Here is a 7,247-nt window from a genome sequence, read left to right as displayed (position 1 = left end):
TTTAGGTCATGCTCAACCTCCTTAGCGATCAGGGAAATGCAAATCAAAACAACTTTGAGATATCATCTTACACCTGTCAGAATGGCTAAAATAAAAGAGCCCTACAATTCTTACCAAGATCAGTTACCCCAGCCCTCCCCTTGGGTTCCCCACTGGGCATACAGCACTCACTGGGTATCAGTCTGGTCCATCTGCTTCTGTTGCCCCTAGTTACCCATACCTGAGGATCCTTCCTTTAGATCGCCTACCACCAACTTGTCTCCAAATGACATGACAAGATGTAACCCATAAATCAGCCTGATTTCAGTGAGTATCAGGTCTCCCAGACTGTCAGAGCTTCTGAGCTCCTCTGGCAGCACCCATTCTGTTTATGTGTTCTCCAGGATGGCTATGCCCAACAGAAAATAGAGCCCGATGAGGATGGGGAAATGGGTGGTGGGAGCCCATGGTATAGAAGGAGAAGAGGGACTGGGGAATGATAGCTGGCTATCCTGGAATCTTCTTAGAGCATGGAGGTGAATGGCAAGGGTAGCTGACTATCCTGGAAGCTTCTTAGAGCATGGAGGAGCCAGGTTGCTACCTAGACACATCTAATCAGCTCCTTCTTCACCCTAGAACCTAGCAAAGCCAAACCCTGACCCAAATAAACCCCAAAGCAGAAAGCCAGGATCCAGGAAAACTTAGGATCACTAGTTAGAACATTAAGTCACTTAACTAGCCTTTTGCCACATGCAGGGTAGATGTCTAGGGTGTCTGGCTGGCAGGGTCTATAGGAGTTGGATCCTGCTCATCTTCCATCCCAATGATAGCTACATATTCTTTTATGACGTACATGGGACATTTACCAAGATAAATTCATATTCTAAACTGTGAAATAAATCCCAAATATAAAATAATTAGAAGTAGTCCATGGTGTATTTTCTGACCACCATAGAATCAAATTTTAAAAAAAAAATCAATGAAAGCTAACTCTTTCTAAAAATTTTACAAGTATTCAGAAGCAATACATTTTTAAGCAAGAAGAAGTAAAAAGAGAAATTAGGACAACATTTGAGATTACAGTTTTTAGAAATGAAGCATATGAAGAAGATGAGCCTACGGATCTAAAAAAACAACAGGATGTCCATGACACAGAACATCAACAGGGTATCCAAGAGGAGCCCCAGTGAGAGCCCACTACCCATGGTGTAGCAGAAACCAGAGGCCTCAAGTCAGATCGATGACTCCTGGCAATGAACACTTGCAAGTAAGATGAGTGGACTAAAGGGGACACTGTGTGTGACTCAATGAACCACACTACAGTTTCCATGACAAGATTCTTTCATTTTTTTGTTTGTTTTGTTGTTTTGTTCGGTTTGGGGGTTTTCTTTAAATTTGGTTTTGATTTGTGGGGGAAGGTTGCAAAAGCAGAGGGCAGATGTGAGGGGACAGGAGAGATAAGTGGGATCAGAATGCATGATGCGAAATCCACAAAGAATCAAGGAAAGTAAAAATAAATACATAAATATTATGAGATGTGAGGCTAGAGAGAAGGGTCAGCAGTTAAGACCACTGTCTGCTCTTCCAGAGGACTCTGGTTCAATTCCTAGCATACACAAGGCAGCTCACAATCATCTGTAACTCCAATTCCAGGGGATCTGATGCCCTCTCTCTTCTGGCATCCATGGGTAATGGTGCAGAATGCAAGATAATGCATGCACATGGTGCAGACATGCAGGCAGGCAAAAGCAACCATACACATAAAGGAAAAAGCATTAAGTCTTTTCAAAAATTTTAATGAGATGTTGCAAAAAACAGTGCCTAAAGGAAGAGTCATAACACCACAGACCTATAGAATGCAACCTATAGAAAGCAGAGGCCTTAAACCAGTAAGTATAGCCTCCACTCTAAGAAATCTAACAATAAACAAATGATGAGAAAAATAAATTATTAATGGAGCATAAAATAGTTAAATATAAAACAGAAATGGCAATATACCAAATTAGTTAGGACAAATAACACGTTCATTGATAATGTCAGTGACACCAATAAATCTCTAGCCAGGATGATCAGGAAAAAAGTGAAATCATAAACAAATGACTAGGGATAAGGTTGTCATAGTGACATCACCACAGACCCCATGGATTTTAGAGGGATTTTAAGGAAATATTATAAAGGACTTTATGCCAATAAACTGATAACTTAGATTAAGTAGGCAAACTGCTTGAAGACACAAATATAAAATATAAATCTCTTAAATTTGTAAGCAAATTCATTTACTCCTAAGAAAATACTTCAGGAGAGTCAGCTTTTCTGGTTAATCCTACAAAGCACCCAAGAAATAATAACACACCAATCTTTTGAGATAGTTGAATGAAATGCTTCCCCAGTCATCCTGAGGAGGCATTGCTTTGATTTGAAAGCAAAAGAATTGCAAAGTAAACCATAAACCATATTTCTCATAGCTATAGATTTCTAGGTAAATTTTAGTCTGTAAAATCCATAGGTAGAAACAAAGCATAATACATCCAGACCAAGTGAAGTTTTCACTGGGAATGCAAGGTTGAATTAACATTTAAAACTCAATCAGTAGACATACATGGTACTGTATACTTTAATTCCAGCACTTAGGAGGAAGAGGCAGGCAGATCTCTGTGAGTTCTGCCTGGTGAGTCCAGGCCAGCTTTGGCTAAATTGTGACTTCCTGTCTCAAAAAGAAAAAAAAAGGAAGGAAGGAAAGAAAGAAGGAAGGACTGAGGGGAGGAGGGAGGGAGGAGAGAGAGAGAAAAAAAGAGACAGAGAGAAAGAAGAAAAGAAAAGAAAAAAGGGAGGGGGGAGGAAAAGAAAAGAAAGGCAAGAAGGGAGGGGAGGGAGGGAGGAGAGAGAAAAGAAAAGAATGGGAGGGAGGGGAGGAAAAGAAAAGAAAGGCAGGGAGGGAGGAGAAGGAGGGAGGGACAGAGAGAGGAGAAAGGAATCATGTCTTGGGGATTAGAGAGGTGGCGCATTGGTTAAGAGTACTCACTGCTCTTGCAGAAGACCAAAGTTCAGCTCCCCTCACCTACAAGAGGTGGCTCACAATTGCCCATAGCAAAAGCTCTAGGGGTTCCAGAATCAGCATCCTCTTTTGGCTTCCAAAGGCATCTTTATTCACACATACCCATGCTGGGGGATAATGTTCTTGTCACTCATATTGGTTTAATAAAACGCTGATTGGCCAGTAGCCAGGCAGGAAGTATAGGCAGGGCAACCAGACTGGGAGAATTCTGGGAAGAGGAAAGGCAGAGAGTCAGCCACCAGCCAGATGCAGAGGAAACAAGATGAGAATGTCTTACTGAGAAAAAGTACCAAGCCACATGGCTAAACATAGATAAGAATTATGGGTTAATTTAAGTTGTAAGAGCTAGTTAATAATAAGCCTGAGCTAATTAATTTAATATTTTTAATTAATATAAGCCTCTGTGTTTTTCTTTGGGATTGAACAGCTGCAGGACCAGGCAGGACAGAAACTTCTGTCTACATACCTACACATAGACACATAATTTAAAATAAGTTAAATCTCAGAAATAATAAGTACAATTCACCAAAGCAGCAAATTTTAAAAGACAAATGCTTTGATTGTCTCATTAGATGCATAAAAACAGAGAAAATGTAAACTCTGTCCCTGGGGGGAAAAATAGCTCTCTGCAAAGTAAGACCTCACGAGATGTTCTTCCTACAGGAAGCCCAATTGACTTCACACTTTAGAGTCGAGTCCAGACTTTCACCCAAAGTCACGAGCAAAGCATGGCTGTGTACCCCACCACTTCAACACAACACCAAAGGATGCAACAGTCCAGTAAGGCAAGGAAAGGAATTCTGATAGAAAATAAAGAGGTACACTCCCTTGTCACAGCTGACATAATCAGCCATGCAGACACTCTAACAGAATCTAAAATAAGCTCATAGTGATAACAGACTGTTCAGGATACAAGGCAGATGCTCAAGGCCCAAATATGTCCACATATCACCAACAAGCAATAGGAAATTTTTAAATATTGTAAGTAGAACCAAAATCATTGAGTAGCTAAGCATAAATCTCACAAAAGACATTCAAAAACTATAATGAAACCTATTTAATAGATTAATTTGTGTATAACTTATTTTCAATTTCTTTATTAACTTTAATTTCATGTGATTCTTTAACTTTCTCAGCAAAGTTTTAAAAAAGACCTGCAGGAACGGAGCAATAAGTCATGTTCATGATCCAGAGTCTCTTATTATCACGATACTTACTACCTTAGTCTCTGGCATAATCACAGTGTCAATCAAAATCTCATCAGGCTTCTCTCAGAAACCCCCTAAAGATTTTTTTTTTAGATTTTTTTTAAGAAATACCAATCCAAGTTCCTACTCCCTTCCCTCCTCCCATTCCCTCCCCACACACTCCACCCCAGCTCCATCCCATCCTCAGAAAGGGTAAGGCACATTACTTTGTGGAAGGTTCAAGGCCCTCCCAACTATACCTAGGCTGATCAAGGTATACATCCAAAGAGCATAGAATCCCAAAAAGGCATTATGTGCAGTAGGGATAAATCCTGGTGCCACTGCCAGGGGCCCCTCAGTCTTCCCCATAAAGATCTTATGGAAAGCAGAGGACCTGGGATGCTGAAAACAACCTGTAAAGCAACAACAAAGTCAGATGACTTTTACAACCATTCTGAGACGTTTTGGGGAAGCTGATGGCCCAGGCAGGCAGTGAGGTCTCAAGGAAGACAAATGAACCACAGTCATGCAGAGACTGCACAAACAGACCACAGTGACAAAGCCAATTAGCTTAGACAGAGATTCAAAGGCATTCGGCATAGAAAGAAACTTCTTTTTCCAACAAATTATGCTGGAAAAATCAACACTCAGATTTCAAAAAAAAATTGGCTTTGATACCTCACATCACCTGTGGAAGCAAATTCAAAATAGATCACAGGGTTGGGGTGCATCTCTGTAGTAAAGCACCTAAAACAGTCAGCAGCTGTATTTACCCCAGCACTTGGGAGGCTGAGGTAGGAGGAGGGCTATTAGTTTAAGGTCAGCTGGGGCAATATAGTGAGTTCCAGGCCAGTCTGGGTTATATCATAAGACCCTATCTCAAAAAAAAAATTAGACTAGGGAAGGAAATTGAAGAAATGGCTCAGCAGGACCCACATTCAGTTCCCAGCACCCATGTCAGGTGACTCACCACCACCACTTCTAATTCTAGCCTCTGGCCCCTGTGAGCAATGTACTGGTATGCAAACACACACACAAACACAAAGATTCACACATATGCACATATATTTTTAAGTCTTTTTAATTTTTTCAAAAATATGATTATAGACCTAAGTGTAAAATCTAAACTTCCAATAGAAAACAAGCAAAATTCAATTATATACAAATAATCCAAGCATTTTTAAATACACAATTTGAATGAGCATTTTACAAAGAGCATAGAGACATGAGGGATAAGCACATGGTAATATGATGAACATCTCTAGTCGTCAGAGAACCACAAGTTAAAACCACCATGAGAAACCACAGTGGCTTAGATTACAGGCTGACCTCTCAAGTATGAGTGAGGCTCTTGGAGACCTGAACCTCGCAGGATGTCTGTAAGAATACCAACAGAACAACCCCTTTGAAAAATGAGTGGAAAATAGACATTATCTGACCGCTCTTCTCCAGAACAGATTTTTTTTTTTTTGGCCTGTAGGAATGGAGAAATATTTGACAGTGGATTACAAAACTGACCCAAGACAATTTCATAGATTCCTGGAGGCATTTGATACTTAGTAGAATTAACAGACTCCCATTTGGAATGCAGAGGATGACATACAAGGAGAAGCTCTGGAGACAGAAAGAAATCACCCTGGGAAGTCAGAAACTAATGAGGTGGTGCTGCTATGGTGCAGAAACATGACATTGTGAACAACATGCTCAGAGGAGGTCGGGTGTGAGAACAGAGGGAAAACAAGTTGGATTACAAATGCCAGAGTTTAGCCTAGTGGTATATTAGCTGCACTCATGCACACAGCGAGGTTTGCTGCACGAACAAGATGTAAGAACAAAATGAAAAACAAGATGAAAAGAAAAAAACACTGCACTGACCTTAAAGGAGATTCGATTAACAAAAATAGAACTACAAACATCTCTACTTCTGCAGACACCATTAAAGTCTAAGAGCAAGCACAAAGCTGGAAAAGAAACTACATGTCGAGATGAAGAAAATCTAGGATGAATGAAGATAGAGTTATCTCTAACAGGGTGATCTGTTAGAAAACTGGCAAGTTAGAAAAGAGGTCGGCTAAAGGTCAACACACTCACAAGAGTCACTGAGCATCGAGGAGACAAAAATGAAACTATGAAAAAATACTGCGACCAACAAAGGCAAAAAGACAAGAAATGCCAAGCAGGGGCAAATCTACAGAGTGACAAGGACACTCCCTCCGCCACACACATGTAGCTGGTGCTCTTCAGAAGGTGATCCAGCTCTGCAAATGTGGACAGGCAAGATCCTTGTCCTGCTGGACTCCCAAGCAAGAGGCCATCCATCCTATGCAGCCTTGGGCACCAACACTTGGTCGCCAACATCTGAACAGCCAAACCTGGAACAGGCCAGTGCCCGTCAGGCTGGAGTTGTATCAGTAGATACACATTGTATTGATGAAGGACTAGGAAACTGAGTCAAGGATGGTGACATCTGAGAGATGAACTGTTGTAATGAGGCTGCATGTGGCTTTCCCAGCCTCCTGGTAGCTCAGCCCCAAAATAACCACACAGAAACTGTATTAATTAAATACTACTTGGCCCATTAACTCTAGCTTCTTATTTGCTAACTCTTACATGTTAATTTAACCCATTTCTATTAGTCTGTGTATGTCCACGTGGCTGTGGCTTACCGTCTAAACTTCCAGCATCTGTCTCCAGCTGGGCTACATGGCTTCTCTCTGACTCTGCCTCCTTTCTTCCAGCACTCAGCTTAGTTTTACTCACCTACCTCTATTCCCTGTGCAGGCCCAAGACAGTTTCTTATTACCCAATGGTATTCACAGCATACAGAGGGGAATCCCACATCACCTCTTCTTTTTGTTTATGACTCTCTATCTTCTCTCTCCCAAGCCTACATACATTTATCCAACACATTGACCCATTTAGAAGTCTTTTTTTTATCTGAATCTGTCTTTATTGTGTATCTGTAACTATTTTCTGACCAGAAGTACTTCTTACATGCTAAACCCTTCTTATGAACTTAAGTGGAG

The sequence above is a fragment of the Microtus ochrogaster genome, chromosome 8, assembly GCF_000317375.1.
Source record: "Microtus ochrogaster isolate Prairie Vole_2 chromosome 8, MicOch1.0, whole genome shotgun sequence".
Lineage (NCBI taxonomy): Eukaryota > Metazoa > Chordata > Mammalia > Rodentia > Cricetidae > Microtus > Microtus ochrogaster.
Note: the sequence above shows the minus strand (reverse complement) of the source record.